Source organism: Amphimedon queenslandica, unplaced genomic scaffold (genome assembly GCF_000090795.2).
Source record: "Amphimedon queenslandica unplaced genomic scaffold, v1.1 AMPQUscaffold_13522, whole genome shotgun sequence".
NCBI lineage: Eukaryota > Metazoa > Porifera > Demospongiae > Haplosclerida > Niphatidae > Amphimedon > Amphimedon queenslandica.
In genome coordinates, this window is record NW_003546242.1 from 1,013,159 (window position 1) to 1,033,924 (window position 20,766).

The window sequence follows — 20,766 nt, forward strand, 5'->3', positions numbered from 1 at the left end:
AAGTCTACAACATCTACATTATCCTGCAAAAGCTTGAAACCCTGTATTACAATTATCATTATCATTCCTACAGTGTTGCCCATACAGACCCTGTGTATTTCACAGCTATGAAAGTTCCACAGTTTTATGACCACCACCCATTATCTCTATATGAATCTCAAAATAACTCCGAACTATTAATACCCCTTAAATATTATATTGCTTCTTAATTTATTATAAATACAATACCTACTTACTTTATTGTTTAGTTCTATTGGATAATGAGCCAGTAAATTCAACCAAAGGGCAACATCATCACTTGCAGACACCATGCATCATTGTAGCTACACCTCTCTATTTAAAGCACAAAAGTTGTGCAGCAAAGTGTAACACACACTAAGTGTACCTCACACTGAAGTAAAGTGTGTGGGGCAAAAATAATTAGTAAGCACACCACGTTGCAGTGTGCTACTCATACTCTAACTGGCTCTAGCTACAAAAAAAGTGGGCACTGAAAAATTTTGTTTTTACAGTGTAGGCCTGTTTGTGGCAGCTGCTGACAGACTTCTATTATATAAAGGCGTTGAGGCTGCCTGAGGCCTATCAGGAAGCTTTAATTCCTTTAATTCTTCCTATTAAGAGTGGGGTAGACAGAAGTAACAAGATGGAGATAAACAAACTTCAAATAGACGATCTATATTCATAGACTCGTCACTGTCCATAGTCTCCTTTTGTCTAAGGCAAACAAGTTCAAAATTTCAAAACTAAAAAATTAATTTTGCACTAAAAATTAATTATTGTTATAATTAATTAATTATTAATTAATATTAATATGAGTATACTAATGAATAATTGTGATTGATTATTATTAAAAATTTGAAATTAAATAGTTGTACTGACGAAATCTTTCAAATAAATTAATAAATATTGTTGATCACTCTCTTAGGCCTGCTAGTATATATTTTCATAGCCTAAAAATAATGACACAATAAACATGGTACAATAGTGAAACAATCTGAAGAATCTTTTTACACTAATACGCTTGTTTATTGTGTAATATTATTCTAGATGGTGTCGATTGCTATTGTGAGGAAAATAGTTATTTGGTAAAGGAATTCTATTCTATATCTATACTGATCAGTGTTTATTTGGTAAAGGAATTCTATACTATATCTATACTGATCAGTGATTAGTGAAGTACTACATGATAATACTCTTGATGCAAATCCTTGTTTAAGAAGAAGTAATGGTACCCATCTATTCGTTTCAATCCTGTCCTACTGCTGACAAGCTCATGATAATTGTATAAGATTAATTAATGTTATTGTTTGTGTTTTTAACAATGTATTGAACACACATAATAAAACAATGTATCGAAGACTAAGTACCTTTTCTTAGCTGGAACTGGAAGCCTGGAACCTCCATTAAGTATTGCAGTTGATTCAAGAACAAAATTGCTCCCTTTTCATTGTTCTGAGATCTGAGCATGCGCAACTTCACCCACATTTTGGAGCACATGCTTCTTTAATTAACAAAATGGCGGAATGAGGTACGTTTTACTGGCAACAATAGAGAGGCAAATTTTTATAATTGTTAGAGTTATTTGAAAAGTTGTGGACCTGCGCATGGATGGTTGGAGAAGAATGGTGTAAAAATTAGCCTTGTAGCATTGTTCAAAGGCCATAATACACTCCATTAACCGATTGACAGGAGGTAATGATGTTGAAGATGAAAACAGGTGGTTGAAGAAAACGGCCGGTTCGCTGATATTTGACTTTCCTGTCAGACAAGGTTTACAGCCATGCTACTGGTACTAATGGAATCCTCTGGTCAAAATAAGGTCCTTTAAGAAGTCTGGTGTGCCTAGGAGCTCAGTTTCCAGGTATAGCAAGGCTGCAAAAGTCGTGGCAGCCATATTGTTTTGGGGTGAATCCTACTTAGTAACGCTACAATGATAGTAACAGTTTAGACACGGAGTGAGGAATCAGACTTTTTCATCCTTGTTGTTTGGTTTTAGAGTTATACTTTACGTACGACTTATGTTTCTTCTTGTCCTAGTTTCCTTGCAATGTTTGAAGTTAAGTCCTGATTATTTAAAATTGATTTTAAAGTGATGTTTCTTGTACTTATTATCACTATTTCTTTCGTCCATCCTATCATCTATAGTGTACGTTAATGTAACTAGTTACAGTTACTGATCAGAATGAGATCTTTTCACTTAATGTTAGTTTTACAAAGGCGTTTTATGTGCTACTGACTTCTCACCATTTGCTTTCTTTTATCAGTTTCTTATACCATGAGTGACTGATGAGACTGAGCTGTTAGCATTTGAATCTGTTTTGGTACAATGCAGATTACCGGTGCCAACAGAAACTGGCCAATTTACAGGATGTAGTGTCATTTGACTTGGGTGTGGCATACCACACATGGGCGTGGCATTATTTGATCAGTTCTAATGTATTGTAGAATGGCGACTGCTAGTTCTAGCTTTTGTTCTGCTCCTACTACTTCTTCCAGCAAGATTTTGAGAGACCTGTACATACTTATTAAGGATGACCCTTACACTTGGCTGAGAAGGAGAGAGGTGATTGCGGATATCACAGATGAGGATTGTGGCAAATGTGTTAATGGAAGGATGAAGCTTACCAAAGACAAATCTTATAGCAAAGATGGTTACTGATGGAGGTGCACAAGCAAGATGTGTAACTCAAAGAGAGGATTATGAGGGGACATGGTTTGAGAATGCAAGAATCGCAGTGTCCCAGGTGTTACTTCTAACTTACTTTTGGGTGTACAAATTTAGCCAGGAGAATGTTATGAGTCAATGTGTCATTGCTAGCACGCATATCGCATGTGATTGGTACAACTCTTGCAGAGAGGTATGCGCCACTATTTTAGAGGAGTCTACTCAACTAGGAGGTGCAGGGGAAGTGGTTTAAGTAGACAAATCCAAGTTTGGGAAGAGGAAGTAAATAGGGTAAGTAGGGTAGATAGTGTTTAAGTTATGTGTGGGATTTGCCGTCGGACCAGACAGTGCTTTTTAGTAACTGTTGAGGACCAAAGGGCTAAAACACTGATCCTTAAAATAGAAAGGAACATCAAGACTGGAACTAAAATAATTACTGACTGCTGGAGTTCATATAGCAGTTTAGAAAGGCTTGGGTATGTGCATGGCACAGTTAACCATAGCTATGAATTTGTTAGTTCAGAGACAGGTGACCGTACTCAAAACATTGAAAGTACAAGGCGTGCAGTCTAACAGATCTCTCCTATGCAGTGGTATAAGTCAAAATTTGTACAACTCATACTTTGGAAATTTGTTTTTTGCCACAAGTACTTACAAACTGTAGATAATAAGTTTCTCACCTCTCTCGATATAATCAAAACTGTCTATCCACCCAGTCTCGATCGTTAAATCACCAGTCATCCTAATCCTCTCGCCACCAGTCATCTCATTTATCAACTGGTTTTTTTGGAACTAATGGGGTCTTATAGACCCCATTAATTATCAAATAACTATAATGATCATACCCAGAAGCTCAAGCAGGCTGTGAGGGTTTAGGGTATCAATTTTGATTTTTTGTTAGGGTCTTATAAGTGTTTTGTGTCTGTGTGTGTTGTCGGGTGGCAAAGCCCCCCCCACTTAGAAGCAGCCACCGACATTAGTATTTGATTGTTAAAGGCGTCCAAGAGACCACATTGGTTCTGTAAAAAACCAGTTGATAAATGATATGTTTGGTGGCGGAGAAGATTAGGATGACCGGTGATTCAATTATGGACACCTTTAATAAACAAGTAATAATAATGTCGGTGGTTGCTTGAGGGGGGGACTTCGCCCTCCACACACAAGCATGGACACAAAATCCTTATAAGACCCTGACAAAAGCATCAAAATATAAACCCTAAACCCTCACAGCCTACAAAGCATTCTCATAATACTATGTCCCGTTCTTAATTTTAGGGCGCTCAGGTATAAGGTTTAGGCTTTAGTTTTTAAGTGCTCGAGTCTAATAAGGATGTTCATATTATGTCCCTTTCTAATTTTAGGGTGTTCAGGTGTAGGGGTTTTGGGTTTGGGTTTAGATTTAAGCTTTACAAATAGTGCCTTATTTTTGCAAAGTAAATAAATTAGCTTCAAGAATTAAAAAAATCCATTTTCTTTATAAATTTTATTATTGCTTCAATGTGGTTTGACATGTTGCCAACCCATCATACTTTTACAAAAACCACCAGTATATAAACTCAGGCTTAATTACTGCTGTTGCTTCCTATTACACAGGAAGTGACAGGCTGGGTCTCTTGTGTTAGATCTAACTCTGTCTTTTTACTCCCAAATTCAGGATGCTGGGCGGTAGCGGGCGTGGCTTGTTGCCGACACATCAGGTGACTATCCATGTGACTTTTCACTCCCCTTTGCCTAGTAAAAGTTGCCACCGGTGGTAACTGCAAGTGCCCCAAAAACTTACTGCCACACTCATAAGTGTCATGTGATTCAACATGTCAACCACTACTTTCCACAGTGGTGATGTGTTCTCTTGTTAAAAGGGCTTAGAAAACAAAATAGACCATTTGAAAAGCGAGAACTTTGTGGATTATAGAAGAGGGATAATAGAACTATTGAGACACCAAGAAAGAGGTTGACTAGGTACTTGAAACCAGAGTTGAAATACTACGAGTTAACTTTCTGCTGCATTCATGGAGGACAACCTCTTAAACCAACAGGGAAGGGAGAGAGAACAGTATCATAAGTCAGTATAATGTATGATAACAATTTAGTTTTCTGTCTGTTAGAACTTTCAAGCAAAATTGCTCAATTCACATAGGAAGTTGAGCTAATAGTACTGGCACTGCTTTAGTGGTTAAAGGCTTGTTTAGAATTTATGCTAGTAACTCTGTACCGAATTGTTGCGTAAAGTATGTAATTTCTGAACATCTTGCGTTGGTGCATAGATAGAATACATAAGAATACAATTCTTTTCTATTCTTACGTCAATTATGTAATGTCTGACCAATCAGTTTGCCTAAAGTACGTGGTAACGTGGAAAAGAAAATGGAGGATGAAAAGTTGGTGGAACTTGTTCGCAGTTTCCCTTGCTTGTGGAACGTGCAGATCAAATGGTATAGAGACATAATCGTCAAAGAAAACATCTGGAACGAGATATCAAGTCAAGTAAGTTGAAGTACTGTACATCTTTCAACTAAAACATAACTAAAATAATAATATGTATTGAGATGGAAGGTATGACACCTGATGATTGCATTAGGAGGTGGAATAGCTTAAAAGCGAATTTGTAAGAGAAAACAAAAAGGTCAAAACAAGGAAGTTTGGACAAGAAGGACCATGCTATGTCTCTAACTGGCCATGGTACAATATCATGTTTTTTATAGGAGATACTGTTAAACACAGTGAGTAAGCAATAGCTATATTTCTTCTATTATTACAATCAATTTTATACTTGCTACAGCAGTGTTTCCAACTTGCCAACTCTGTCAGTGTCAAGTCGTTCAACTACACCCATTAATAATTTGGGGTTACCTCATCAAGTACATGATGATTACAATTTTATGGATACTGATGACAAGTTTGTGATAACTTTCATTGAATAATAATGAATCAGGTGTGAGAGCAGTTAGTAGTGACAAGACGACACATTAAATTACCTACTAAAAGGAAAATAGTGGTCAGAAAAGAGATGAAGTGGAGGAACTAATGATAACCGAATTGAAAGAGATTCAGAAGAGAAGGACAGCAAAAGAGCAGACTGATGACGAAGGATATTTGGTCAACATGTTGCTGCTACACTACACACATTTAATGACTGACAGAAGGCAATTGCCAAATATCAGATAGAACAATTGCCTGTCAATATAGAGTTCCCATCTGATCCTTACCAAAAGTTTGACCATTATAAACCTTCAGCTTATGAGATATGACAACATAGAGATACAAACACTATAGATGTATATATATATATATACACATATACATTATATATCAGTATTATAACAATATAATGACAATGCGTGCATTGTATTTCACTGTAATGTTATTAACATTAATCTGTTCTGTTTACGTGGCTCATCTGCCAATAAACTTTACCCTCTGGACTGTTTAAGTAACTTTTGTAGTCATCCCTCACATCTGTTGCTGTTTTAGAATATCTAGGACAAAAGTAATAAAATAATTACAATGAATCATATAAGGTTAATAAAATCACTTAAACTGTAGTAACCTGTTCCTGCCAATATGAGTTACATTATGCATTCCAGCACAAGGTCTTCATCATTCCTCCACGAGCCACTAATAAAGTTTCCTGAACCATCTTCACCATCAGTGAAGCCTGGTGGGCAAAAAGATGATTCAGTGCTCCTTAAGAAATTATGTAAAGCAATAGCTGCTTGAATATATAAGACAACTTTTGTAGGATCAGCAATGACTGAGCAGCGGAAGATCCGCCATCTGGCTATTAGTATACCAAAAGACTTTTCTATTACACGGCGAGCACGGCTTACTTTGTAATTGAAAATAGCTTTGTCTTCTAATAAAATAATAAAGACACAGTTCATACAAGTATGCATATACACTGTACTACAAAGCAATAATTCATTTTTGATTACCTGGTAAATTTCTTCCTTGATATGGACGTAGCATATTTTGTAAAGGAAAAGCCTCATCGCCCACAACAACATATGGTAAACTTGGATCAGTTGTACCTGTAAAAGGACAGTTACCTAGATTTGACAAAATTTCAGACTCAAGTGCTTTTACAAATTGTGAATTAGATAAAGTTCCACCATCACTTTGACGCCCAGCTCCACCAATATCAAACAAAATTAATCTAGGAAGTGGAAACGAAATTAAACACCTGAGATTTGTATAACAAACTTGTATTGTGCATCACACACTGCTAAAAGGACAATTAAATGACTTCCTTTGTAGTTAAAATAAATTGAACCTTAATTAATTGCAGCCTGAATAACACCATGTTTCCCATCAATAGCCCCTACATCATGTGAAGTCATAAACATACCTACAGCACACACAGCAACATACCTATACAGTGAGGAAACTTCCATTGCTGCTCAAATTGTCTGCTGATTTCTAACCACTCTTGAGTAGATGATGGTGCTTTAACAAATCATTGAAGAACAGTCCTATTAGCTTCACAAGTTTCCTTCAGAATGGAAAACACAGTAGCTCTACCAATTCGAAAGCTAAATGACATAGATACCTAGTGTAATTAAAACAAAAACAGTTAATTTAAAATAGAAGCAAATGTTCAACCTGGGAGTTGCCAGTAGCAAGAAACCTTACTGTTAGTGCCAACTTCTCAGCTGCACTAATTCCAGCCCTGACTGAATAATAATTGCGGTGTCTCAGACATGGGCTGACCTATAAAAATGATATAACAATCTCACATCACATAAACTTACTTTAAAAAGTAAATAAAAATATTTCTATAAAGAAGAAAAAGTAGGGTTGTCAAAAAATAAAAAAAAAAAAGGTGTTGAGTTCACCCATAATAATAATTAATGGTTCAATTAATAATAATAATCTTTAATTAATAAAAAGAATTTATTCATGAAAATGATACAAAAATTTCCAACCCTACTTTGCAGAAAATGGTAACAAGCAGACTACAATGTAATTAGAATTTAATAATAATTACGCCTCTGTACCCATTGATTGCTCTACTACAATACTATGATGTAAATTAATTATTGTGATAAATATAAATAAGACTTTTCAGCTAGTATTTATTGAATAATGTGTCATTGCAATAAAAAAATCTAAGTTAGGGATAGGCTAAAGCATTCTTTGAATTTTGGGATTTAGTACAATATTGAAAATTAAAAATATTAATATATTTACTTGTTAGAAATTGTTATTGCATGGATTCACCTCGTTATCATTTTCTGCAAAGTAGGGTTTGAAATTTTTGTATTATTTTCATCTATTAATTATTATTATGGTTGAACTCAACCCCCTTGTTTCTTTTACTTTTTGACAACCTTTTTTTTATTTATAGAAATTTTTTTATATACTTGTTTCCATACTTTTTATTAAATTTTATTAATTAATAATCCTTTTTATTCATAATTATTATTTTTGCCTTAGGTATCAGTTCATTAATGGAAGAAAAAAATTTTGAAATAAGATCCATAAGAAGACCTACCGCATTAAAAAAACTGTTTTTAATTTTTGAATCATGAATTATATTCAGAGCCTAACTCATAATTATTAATCATTAGTTGTCATTACTAAGATCTATGTCCGGTTCTGAAACTATTTAAGTTTACATTCAGCTTCAGTTGCCACATTCCTGCTCACAGCTCTCAAACTGTTCCGCAGTTTTGCTTTGCAACCTAAGTTTTGCAAAAAAGCAGCAAGTCAGTTCAGTTACAAAACTATTATTATGTTATCTTATAGTTTATGGATTATGATGAGCATCATGGAGTTCCTCCTCCTCCTCCACTGTGGAGGAGGAGGAAGCACACACAATCAATATCATTATCAATATCCTTCTACTAGGATATTAATAAGAATTTAATATAATATGAACCAATACCAATATGATTCATTACTTGAAGAAAAGAATTTTGAAATAAGAAACATGAGAAGACCCACTGCATTATATAAACAGTTTTTATACAATCACTGATTTGAATTTTACATTCAGCTTCAGTTGCCCTTTTTCCAGCAATATCCGCAGTCCACATACAGCTCTCAACTAAACTTTTATCAAAGTTTTGCAACTTTTTTGAAAAAGCAGCAAGTCAGTTCAGTTACAAACTTACATTAACCATCAATATATTTTCTTATTTTTTGGTAGTTTATGGATTATGATGAGAATGATGGAGTTCCTCCTCTGCCAGTAGCTGGAGATAGAGGGCTTCCATCACCACCTCCAGGAGGCCCGCCACCACCACCAGCACTACCGGCAGTAGCTGGAGGCCTGCCACCTCCAGCACCACAAGTAGCAGGAGATGGAGGGCCTCCACCACCACCTCCAGGAAGCCCGCCACCGCCACCAGCCCTACTGGCAGTAGCCACCTCCAGCACTACCACTAGCTGGAGATGGAGGGCCTCCACCACCACCTTCAGGAGGCCCGCCACCACCAACAGCATTACCGGCAATAGCTTGAGGCCCGCCACCTCCACCACCACCTCCAATAGTGATCCCTTTACCTGGAAGCCTGCCACCTCCTGCAGCTCCAACTGGAATGGCAGCTCTGCAGCAGCAGAGACAAAACATCATTTGGCAACTTCGCCAAGTGAATCATCAAATTGTAAGATTTGGAAATAATCTGCAGTACCATTTTAATGAACACTCTCCATTTACTTTAATACATTAATATTGCAAGAGCCAGGCCTTCAAGAGGCCGTAGGGGCAGGGGCAGGAGGAACACCTATACTAAGAACTATAACTTTTATTAATTAGATCTACATGTAAAAAGATATCTTTTTTCCTTAATTATAACATGACAAAAAGTCAAATATCTTTCAGTGTAAAGCCAAATTAGAAAGTACAATAGAAATGCTCAAGATTAATAGTGTTCAACAAGGCAAAACAATTCGAATACTAAAGCTTCAATCTTCCTACAATGTGATATACGTAACTTATAATGAGTAAAGAAAATACTTACTGTAACAGTGGCCATGATTAATGAGATAATCATCAGAAGAATTATAGCCTTGGATCATGATCTATCACACAATATTAAAAAACTATGGAATCTCACAATATTCTATCTTACTATGTATTCAATTGCTAAGACTATGCCGATATGAAACATTTGCAGCTAAAAACTGGCCCATCATCTAGTGTGAAAGCACAGCTGATGAAAGAGCTACCATGATACATAATGTTACAATGACGATTATTATTAGAAATAAATTTAGTTGCCACAAACGAAATCAGACAATAGCCTTATACATTCATGATGGTATGAAAGTATTACGTTACACCTTATTGCTGAATCATTAAATAATTTGCAGCTGTAAATACCTAGAAGCAAAGTATAAAAGAAACATCATCAACATCAAGCAATGTAAACACACAGGATATATATGCCATACTAAATATGTACATGTATATGCATGATATAACTTACGTTTGTCACAAACATACATTAGAAACCACTAAAAAAATACATCTGCTCAAAACAAGGAATAACCATTTACCTTTTGAATCTCTTTCCAAGTCTGACCTTATTCTTTAACACCACATTGCATTCATTGCGTAAAATATGTACCTGTGCAAATTTAAATGTGAATTAATGAATGTAGTAACAAATTAACAGTAGAATACATGCTTTTAGCAAAATTAATATACATATATGACATATTTAGCTCCACAATGCATATTAAGCTCTGATTGAATCATATGTGTATATGTACATACACTGTACATGTAATTTATACATACACAGTTCAATTTGCTGACTCATGCCATCCTGAATTATGTTTCTTTTACGAGACCTGCATTGTGACAATACACATTAATAGACCACATGAATACATTCTAATGTGCAAACAATTATTTTTGTATTGTTAATGGCACACAACAAAAGATGCATTGGCTAGCATTCATTTATATTGACTAAAGAAAGTACTTACTGTGGCCATTATTAATGATATAATAATCAAGCTAATCTACAGTATGTAACCTAGAATCATAACCTATAACAAAAATACATCAGACATCTCACAATACTCTCAGTCTTACTTCATATTCCATTGCTAAGACTACAATAATACGAAACCTATACAGATGTAAACTGGCACCTACTACTATATGATACAGCTACCGATCAAGGAGCTGCAACAAAACATTAAGAAATTAATTTAGTTTCAACAATCTAAATCCAGAATTGCCTTTAATTATATTTCACATTCCAATATCAAGCAGAAGTATTGTTGAAACAGCATATCATTTCCAGCTGTAATTACCTGTAAAGCATAGTAATAGAAACATATCAAAAGCAAGCAATGTAAACTCATAGGCTAATAATAACAATAGCACTTACCAATCACATCAAACCTCACTCTTTAACACCATATTGTAGTCCTTGTGCCAAGTACATAAGTATCTATAAAAAGTATGTATGTGACATACTAATTAATAATGATAATGGTAGCATCTACAATGTTTCTGATTGGATCATACATGGCATGTATTTTAGACATAATATTGCTTACTTATGATATCCTTATTAAAAATACTTTCATGACCTGCTTAATATAAAATAACATTGTGCACATGAAGAATTTCCAATGTGCAAAAACTATTTTTTGTTAATGTGAACATGCACACATTTACAACAATCATCAACAAAAGATGCACAACATCACCTGGCAAGCATTTAATATGCGCACAGCATTGATGGCAACGTCATTCAAATGCACAACACCAGCCGGCAAGCATTAACTTAATAATGCGCACAGCATTGATGGCAGCATTATGTGCAACATTAGCTGGCAAGCATATTATATGTAATGCGCACAGCATTGATGGCAGCATTGACATGTATGATGATCATTAATATATGTACCAAATCACTGTTTGAATGATACTACATGTATAATGAGAACTTTTATTGTTACTCTAATTTTTGTTGTCGTTCAAAATTTGTCAGCAGCGCCCTTGATCCATAAGCACCTGATATTTGTCATAAACATGTAGTACAAGCCACAAACAAGATTGGAAATTGATAATGACAGCTTCCTCCCTTCCTAACCCTCTATCCTACATAAATGATAGTCACACTAAATTGAATCAATGCTAAACTCTAATGAACAGTAAACCTCTTTCACACCCTCTCCCTGTCCATTATAGCAACAAGTAATCAATATGCACTGTTATACATTGATTAGTCTCACATCCTGAATGCAGTTGAATCACTTTATACTGAGCAATAATGGGTGGATATGCACCACTGTTTTTCACACAAACTCACATTGCACATGCAGTGAAGTAAAAGTGACATTAAATAACCAACGTTTTAAAGATAATGGACCTCCCATTCACCATACACACTTTCCATCAAAAATCAATGCTTAAGAAATATTAATAGACTTAACTGCTTGGAAATGTTTAGTACCAACATGCTTCAAATACAAAGCAGGTGTAGTAGTATCACAAGGAATGCCATACAACTCCTGCGTTCCATATCTAGGCCAGCCAACAAAAGTAGGAGTGAGTGAATATGAATATATGGTTATACCTAATAATGCTGTTAGTGTAATAATCTCTGTCAGTGGCCCACACATAATTTCTATACATTTTGGACTTATTTATGTAATCATATATGCTTGAATATCTGGTTGCACTTAAGGTACTATTAAACAATTCTTCTTCAAAGTTTGGCATATTACTAACAATTGCTCTACGTAATTCATAATACTGAGAAATGGATCCTGTAATGAGAAATGAAAAGGCATAAAATAAACAGTTCCCATCACCAGAGACATCAGGAGTACTATTAGGAACTCTTTCATCTGACAATGGTGTTGCTGGACTGCCAGTAGCAGCTGTTACACACTTACGTTTAATATCTCACACCACCTTCTTTGAACTTCTTCATTAGCAGGGTAATAAACATAATCCCTTTGTCTCCTCCTAACATTATCTGGATTGGGAGGCTCTTCAATATTAAAGATGACAACATCATCTTTTTTTGGATTACTTCTTTTTAATCTAATGCTTAAGAGTTTTTAGGATACAATCAGATCACTACTACAATGGTCATTTTTTACACAACACTTTCTTTTATCATCTTTTGGTTTATCTTTAATGTTTGAGAGTTTTATAGATACAATGAGACTGCTACAACTATCACCTTCGACATTAAATTTGGTTTTTAGGTTTTTTAAATTAATTGAAACAATTAATTCATCATCTTTTTTTGAGCAAGGCAATACCAAAGCAGAATTGTCAGTAATACTGTCTACATCAACTTTTCTTTTTTGGGAGCAAGGCTTATTTAAAGCATTATCGTCACATACTTTACTCATTCTGGGGTGATTAGACTTTTGTAAATCAGTACTCTTACGTTCATTGCTACTAATGGTACTGTTACTAGTACTTTGTAAATGACTTATAGACACCTTGGCATTCTTACTACAAGGTTCACCATCAATTATACCAGTCACTTGAATCTTCTCTTTCCTTTACATTTCTTGATTTGAGTTAAGTCATCCCGAAATTTACTTCGAGGCTGTTAATTTTGTAAATGCACGGACTACTAACTTTAACAGGGAGAGGATGAAATGATAATAAATGTAATCCATTTAATGTACGTACACAAGACAATGCAACATATGCCATACCATCCCCAAAAACATCAGTCGATAAATCAATAATGGCTGTATCTAGTGACAGGCCCTAACATTTATGTATAGTAATAGCATAAGAAAGTATGAGGGTAAACTGTTTCCAATGTATATACAAATTCTTAGATAGCATAAATCTTGATGCAACCCTTTTTTATGTCACATGGTACATCGATATGATCAAATTTGATTGATACATGTGTAGCATAAATACCCATTACTGTACCAATGACACCATTAACTAATCCTACAGTTACATCAATAATATGTCCTAGCATTACTCTACAGCCTACTGCTAAAGACAATACAGTTTCTAAACCAGCTGTTTTCCTTGGTTGATCTTTTAGTTTCTCTAACTTTTTTCTTGTTTTTGTCAAATTTTGCTGTGCTGCCACTTTCATCAACAACATCAACATGTGCTAATTCTATTTTCTCAGTTTCTAGACTTTCTAACATTAATTCATTGATTTTTTGGCAGGCGTCTACCTTAGAAATTAGGCAAATTGGAGGATTTCATAACGAGATACATCTTTCATGTTATTCGGTCTTGTTGGATAAAAGTCTTCAATTATGCTAGGATTAAAGATGTCTTTCAAAGATCGATCCATTTTAGTTACATATGAATAGTTTTTGATGTTACTGCTCCTCTTATGATGCAAGTACACATTAACGTACTGTACAGTTACTGATTTCATGTATAATCTTTCACCAAGAAGATCGCTAGCTTCATATAGTCCTACTTCTTTAGCTCGAAGTAATTTTTGGCTGATTTTCCAAACCCTGCTATATATGTTGTCACAGCTGCTGACTTCATCCCATAAGTCCTGTGCATGACTCTTTTCTGCTTTAGTGACATATCCAGTTACATACTCTGTTAAGGAAAGACTCCTCTCTGCTATGTATTGCAAGTCCATATTTGCACGCCACAATTTCAGCGGTAAAGGATTATAGTCATTGACTCAAACTTCCATTTCATTTTGTTTGAGGTAATATATTTTATTGCTTGATTTGAAGCTGTTTTCTACTTCATTGATGCAAATACTATCTCGTACTGGTCTAGGAAAATCAAATTGGCATCTAGATACATAGGTCTTTCCAACTTAATGTTTCGCTTGCAATATTTGCTGCACTTGTGCGTTTAGTATTTTGTTACCAAAAAATTTAAATTAGGCGACGTACTACTGTCTGGTATATGACAGGTAATCCTATCTTGTATGAAAGAACAGACTTCTTCTGGACGATCGATACCGATAACAGGAGCATTTTCAATCCATAGGAATATATGTTAATGAGGCGCTCCATGCATTTGATATTCTTTTTAAACGTAATATTGCTCTACTTTGCCTAAAACACCTCTCTGGAGAATGACTATGTTAAAGAAACCCTTAAATTTGTATGAAAATTGTCGCAATACTGAAACAGGGTCCTCAGTACATAATCTAGAAATACTATTATGATTGTGGTGCATTATTCACTTTTCTTAAATATTGCTTTGTTTAAAATTCTTGATTATATATATTTACTAAATAATAAAGTCTGTGCTGGATAGCTTTGTCTGGGATGATGCTCTCCATATTGTCCAGTTGAAAATAAAGTGAGGAAGCATAACAAATCAAGATGATCATGCCTATTGTCTATAGGTGCTTCTTTTACATTCATTAATTTATATTGACTAATATCAAAACCCGTTACAATTTTACTATGAAGATTGCTAATTGTATATGCCAAAATGTCTTCTGAATCTTGATAGTTTGCTTTTTCAAGCATTTTACAAGTAGTATTGCACACTACTTGTATAACATTTGTAGACAAATTTGTCAATTGAATCATCATCTACACTTCTATAAAGCCAATTTATTTCTTTTAGTTTTCTTAATGCTGCTTTTATTTTATTTACATCAACTAAACTACGCCAGACATTATTTGATCCAGTAGGCTGTCTATTAATAATAATATAAAGTTCTGGATTAGGCAAATGATTAGAATCTATACCAATCTCATTTAAAGTTTCAATTGTTTTTTCTAATGGAAGAGGTAAATAAAACATTGCACCTTTCAGAGCCTTCAAAGAATTATATGTAGGCACTTTTAAGGTGTGTGTGCCTAGCCTAACAATTGTCTGAAAACATTTGGCTCTCTGCATTAACTGGCAACTTAAAGGATCCAAATTTTCCAAATCTTTTGGAAGTGGCTCATACTTTAACCCATTGAGCACACAACGTGCTGGAACTTCATTTTTCCTAATAATATGTTTACAATGATTACAAATATACATAAATTTATTTATTGTAGGATCATTCTCTCTGATGTAATCTAATAGGATATTCCAAACATCACTATCGAAATTTTTAGCTTTAGTGACAGATTCTGTTTTGAAAGCCTCTCACAGCTACAACAAGCATTAACAGCCGGATCAGACAAAGCTTTCTTAAATCAATAGCATCTCAATACTCAAAATAAAGCACGGTATCTAAGTTTGGTATTCTAAATGGGTCGTCTTCTTTACCATCATTAATAGCATAATACACATTATCAAATTCAGTCTGATAGGCTTCTTTAATTTTTAAATCTATGAATTGTGCTACATCACCATCAACAAGGGAAGAATCAATAATATCTATTGTTAAATGGGCATTTCTAGCAACATAAAAGTGTTTTAAAAGGCATCTCAACAAAGGATAATGAACAGATGCATAGCGTTACTACACATCATAGGATGGCCTATCCTTTCACAAACAATTTCTGAATATTTAAAATATTTTTCAACATTATTTTCATCTTTTTGAACAATAATTATTGTTACATTTGCATTGTCACAAAAAATCATGTCATGCACTTCATCTATTTTTTTCACATGCAGGGATCTTGTCATATAATGATTATTAGGACAATTATTACATGCATCTAAATGCTTCCTCAATTCATTAATAAGTTCATCAAAATATCGTCTAACTTCAATAATAGAACTAATGTCAATCTCTAATAAAGGCTTGCCCCTGTCTGTACACTGCCATTTGAGAGTAGGCTTTCTCTTATTTGTGTACATTCTATTATTATCATCAAAATTGTCATCTATCATTACATTCTTCTACTCTTTCAATGCATGACACATCAATCCCTGCTACATAACAGATGCCATTTGTATCAACAGGGATTGCAATTGGACTGTCTAACTGGCTATCAAAATCATCATTAGGATATAAATATGCTGATTCATAAAAAGAAGGCTCACTATTTTTTTGTGTGATATGGCTCACTAAAGTCACTAAAGCTATTCAACTTCAATTTTCTAATGCTATTTGATGCATGTATCAATAAGCCTACTTTGTGGGATCTGTTTTTCAAAACTGATTCTAACAATATACTTGATGCAGCATTACATTTACTGTCATATGATGTGTTCTCAAAATCTACACCTATCATTCTTGATGGCAATAAATCATTAACTATTTCAGGGCTGCATTATAATGCTTCTTTAATTTCAGTAAAGTAATATTCCTTTGCTTCACTACTTGGTGGAGGTAATGAATAATTACAATGTAATCTATACAATATTTGACCATAATTATGTTTGTAATAATCTTTATTTAGACGACTCTAATTTTCTTTATTTAGTGCTATATTTAATTTATCCACTTCATTATCAGAAAGCTTAAATTTTAAAAATTTATCTTCTGTTACATGTAATATTGCATCTCTATTCATGTAAAACCGGTTCAAAGACTTTTGTTTTTGTGTGCCTGGATTTTTTGACAGCATTCCTTCTACTTATTTTTTATAGGAACTGCATTTTGGGAATAACTTTTTTGAGAATATTCTAATGATTTTATTCTTTTAGGTACAGGATTGAGATCATAGGATACTTTGGAATACTTTCTTGATTTTTAATTTTTTAGACCCTTATTTTTGTTGTACCATCTTTTACACTTTTCTTTTATTATAATCTGGATTCAATGCATAAATTTTTTTGAGGCCACTTTAGCAGCTGCAAGTTTTTATTTTCTTCATATTTTATAAGCAACTCTTGATTGACTTTTATTGTGCTTTCATTGCCTTAAGTAATATGATATTCCGGTGAGGTTTCTCTTAGCATTAAAATCCTTATTATGTCTCACTTTGGAATAGTAATCAGAATTTCTTTTCTTTTTCCTACGCCATGTTAGGTCCTTAGCTAAAGCGTTACTTATAAGAAATGCACTCAACACTAATGCAATAATAAACTCTAACAACAACAACCAAATACTCATTGTATATATATATTTTATACAAGCTTCAAGTAATCAGTTTACAGCTAATTTTAAAAGCACTTTTCTGATTATGTAGCTAAAACTAAACAGGATGACCAAGCTCAGTATCAGAAATAAAAGACTGAACTGTCTAGTGAGCTGGTGGATAACTGTCAGATACAGCTAGCAGCTGGCAGTGAATCTATTTTTAAAAGTAAATTATATTACTACAATTAGAACTAAAGTACGACTGTAAGTTACCTATAGCTCTGAAAAGAACTTTTCCTTCTTATAATGACCTGTTAGCTTAATGCAAAACTAAGCAGAATCAAACTAAGATGAAAGGAACCACTGCGCTTGGAGTCATGAAGTAAATTGAAGTACAGAAGTACTACCAGTAGTACTACAAAAGTAGTGCAAATGCACAATAATTATAAAATGGCTTCCAAGAACGAAGGTGTCTACACCACCCATTATGAATATTGTTAAAATGGCTGTACCAATAGAAAACTTAAGTTATTCCATGCACATCATTGTTCCAAGCAGTGAAGAACTATGTACAAAACAGCAGTAGAGGTAGTTTCCATAAAAAATTATTAGAACTAATAGAAGAAAGATGAAAGAAAGAAGAAAAACTCTGAAGAATTTTGCAGAAATTTGAATTTGGGCCTAATCTCCAGAAAAGTTCCTGCTACATTATAGTCCACTTTAAAGATATCAGGAGAATCGCTTAGTGGAGGAGAGCTCATCTAAGCCATTTATAAGGCTGTCTAATGTAATTATAAGCTTTTGAAAATTATACATTTGGTCACCATCTTGAAAAATCAACCTCAACCCTACATATAGGCTACCACCTATATAATAGAATATAGTCAAACCTCTCCTTTGACCTTCTTAAGTAGCAAAAGTGGGAATCGGGATCACTGAGCCTCAACTCTTGAAGTAAATTGTAATATTCTCCCTGCTGTCTACAAACGGTGAATATAGGACAAATCCTTATTCTTCTCAGCCTCTGTCTCTTCCGTATCCTTCTACTGTGCTGAACTAAAAGGCATAATAACAAAGTAAGATGGTCCTGTAGGTCATCTGCTCCATTATCCGCAATTTTATAAAGTAGCTTACAACTACAAGGGGTTAATAATTGTCACTGCTCTGACGAAATCATAATAATTGTAAACCAATTTCCGCAATGTACGTCACATAACTGTTATTCCTACGCAACTACCAATGTAAATTCTAAACTAGCCTTAAGTCTGTATCACAAGAACACAACCATGATATTTCAAAGGTAACAATTTGCTAGTTGTGAGTTGCATATCCATTTTGCCAGGAAATGTTTAGGCACCTTCCTCGTCTGAGATGCTTAAATGATGATATGAAGGACAGAGCAGCAAAATTATTAGTAACACAGTAGCATTACTAAGTAAGATTCACCCCCAAACAAAATGGCAGCCACGACTTTTGCAGCCTTGCTTATAATGGGAAACGAGCTCCTACGCTTACGAGGCTTTATAGAGGACTTTATCTTGACCAGAGGACTCCATTGGTACCACTAGCGTGGCTCTAGGCCCTTGCTGAAAGAAAATTCAAAAATCAGCAAACCAGCCGTTTTGTTCAGCCACCTTTTCTTATCTTCATCATCTTCATCTGCATCAAGTCCTGTCAATCCAGTTGTCGGTGTGTATCTCTGTATCAGTTGGTGCTACAAGGGTAATTCTTACACAAATCTACTCCAACAGTTTATGTGCAGGTCCATATCCCATCAGATCATTCTTCAAGTAAGAAAAAGTGATACTGTGACTGCTGGATAGAGCTATCTTAGCTGCATGCCACCATTTTGTTCATTAAAGAAGCATATGCTCCAAAATTTGGGTGTGGTTGCACATGCTCAGATCTGCAGCTCTGGAAGAAGCAATTCATTTTTTTACCAAGCTATGCTTGGAATCAACTACTGCAATACTTTAGTGGAGGTTTCTACATAAGAGAATGTATTGATCTTGCAGGTTACTGTTTTATCAAGTGTGTGATTTTATTTTATTTAAAAAAACAAACAATTAATTAATGTTATGATATGCAATTATAATATGAATGACAACAGCCTGGAAGAACAAGAATAACTGCAACATTGCAGGGAAGATGGACACTCTCAGCTCAGAGTTTCTTGAACATGGACTTGTGTCAAGGCTAGTATTAATTTCACTTTTAATCAGGATAGTTCATATTCCTTCAGCATGTCTATTTAATGCTGTCTCTCATGAATAATGTAAAGTCATAAAAATGATAATAATAATAACGAAAAGTATTGTTTCTGTAAAATCAACAAGCATCACAATGACAATTAAAGAAATATTATAAATAGTATAAAAAAAATTAACACAAACAAAAACAAAAAATTAAACAGAACAAAATTTATAGGATTCCAAACAAACAACAAAAATACGAAATGAAAATCTTATTCGTGATGCAAATTCTACTCTACATTGCAAGGTGATTCGTAATTGTTACATAATAACATTGAAAGTAGAATGTAGAGTAGAATTTACATCACGAGTAGGATTTTCATTTCCTCGGAATCCCACATAATGTTGTTTTTTTCAAATTTTACATATGGATGCCAACAAAAAGAAAGTTCAACAGCAGTATCAGAAGAGACACGATAAGTAATTTTGTTGCATTTTGTGCCTATCGAGTGTTAATTTTCATTGATGCCACGTACAAGCTACTACAACTTGGTATACCACTCTACTTACTTTTATGTGAAGATTCTAATAGATTAAGTGAGATACTTGGTACTTGTCTTCTAATACCTAAAGATGCCAATAGCTTTAAATGGATGATTGAAGTGTTCAAGAAGCTATATAAAAAATAAGAATCAATTCGTGTTGTCATGGCAGACAAAAATATTAGAGAACTGAATATCGCAGAGGAATTTTTACCCAACGCTAGTGTTCTTATTTGTCTGTTTCACGTATTCCGTAAATTTTCAAAGGAAATTACTTGGGAAAATCTGGAAATTACTCCAGGTCAAAGGCTTGTTGTAGCCTTAGAGCTTTTGCAGAAAATGGCGTATTCAACAAATGAGATAGAGTACTGTGTAATAGTTGCTGATTTTGAGAAATGTACTTCTCCCCAGTTGTTCAAGTATTTCAAAGAGAGTTGCGAACCTATCAAATCTGAATGGGTTTTGGGATTTAAGGCACAGTGTGGTAGTTTCTTAAATATGAC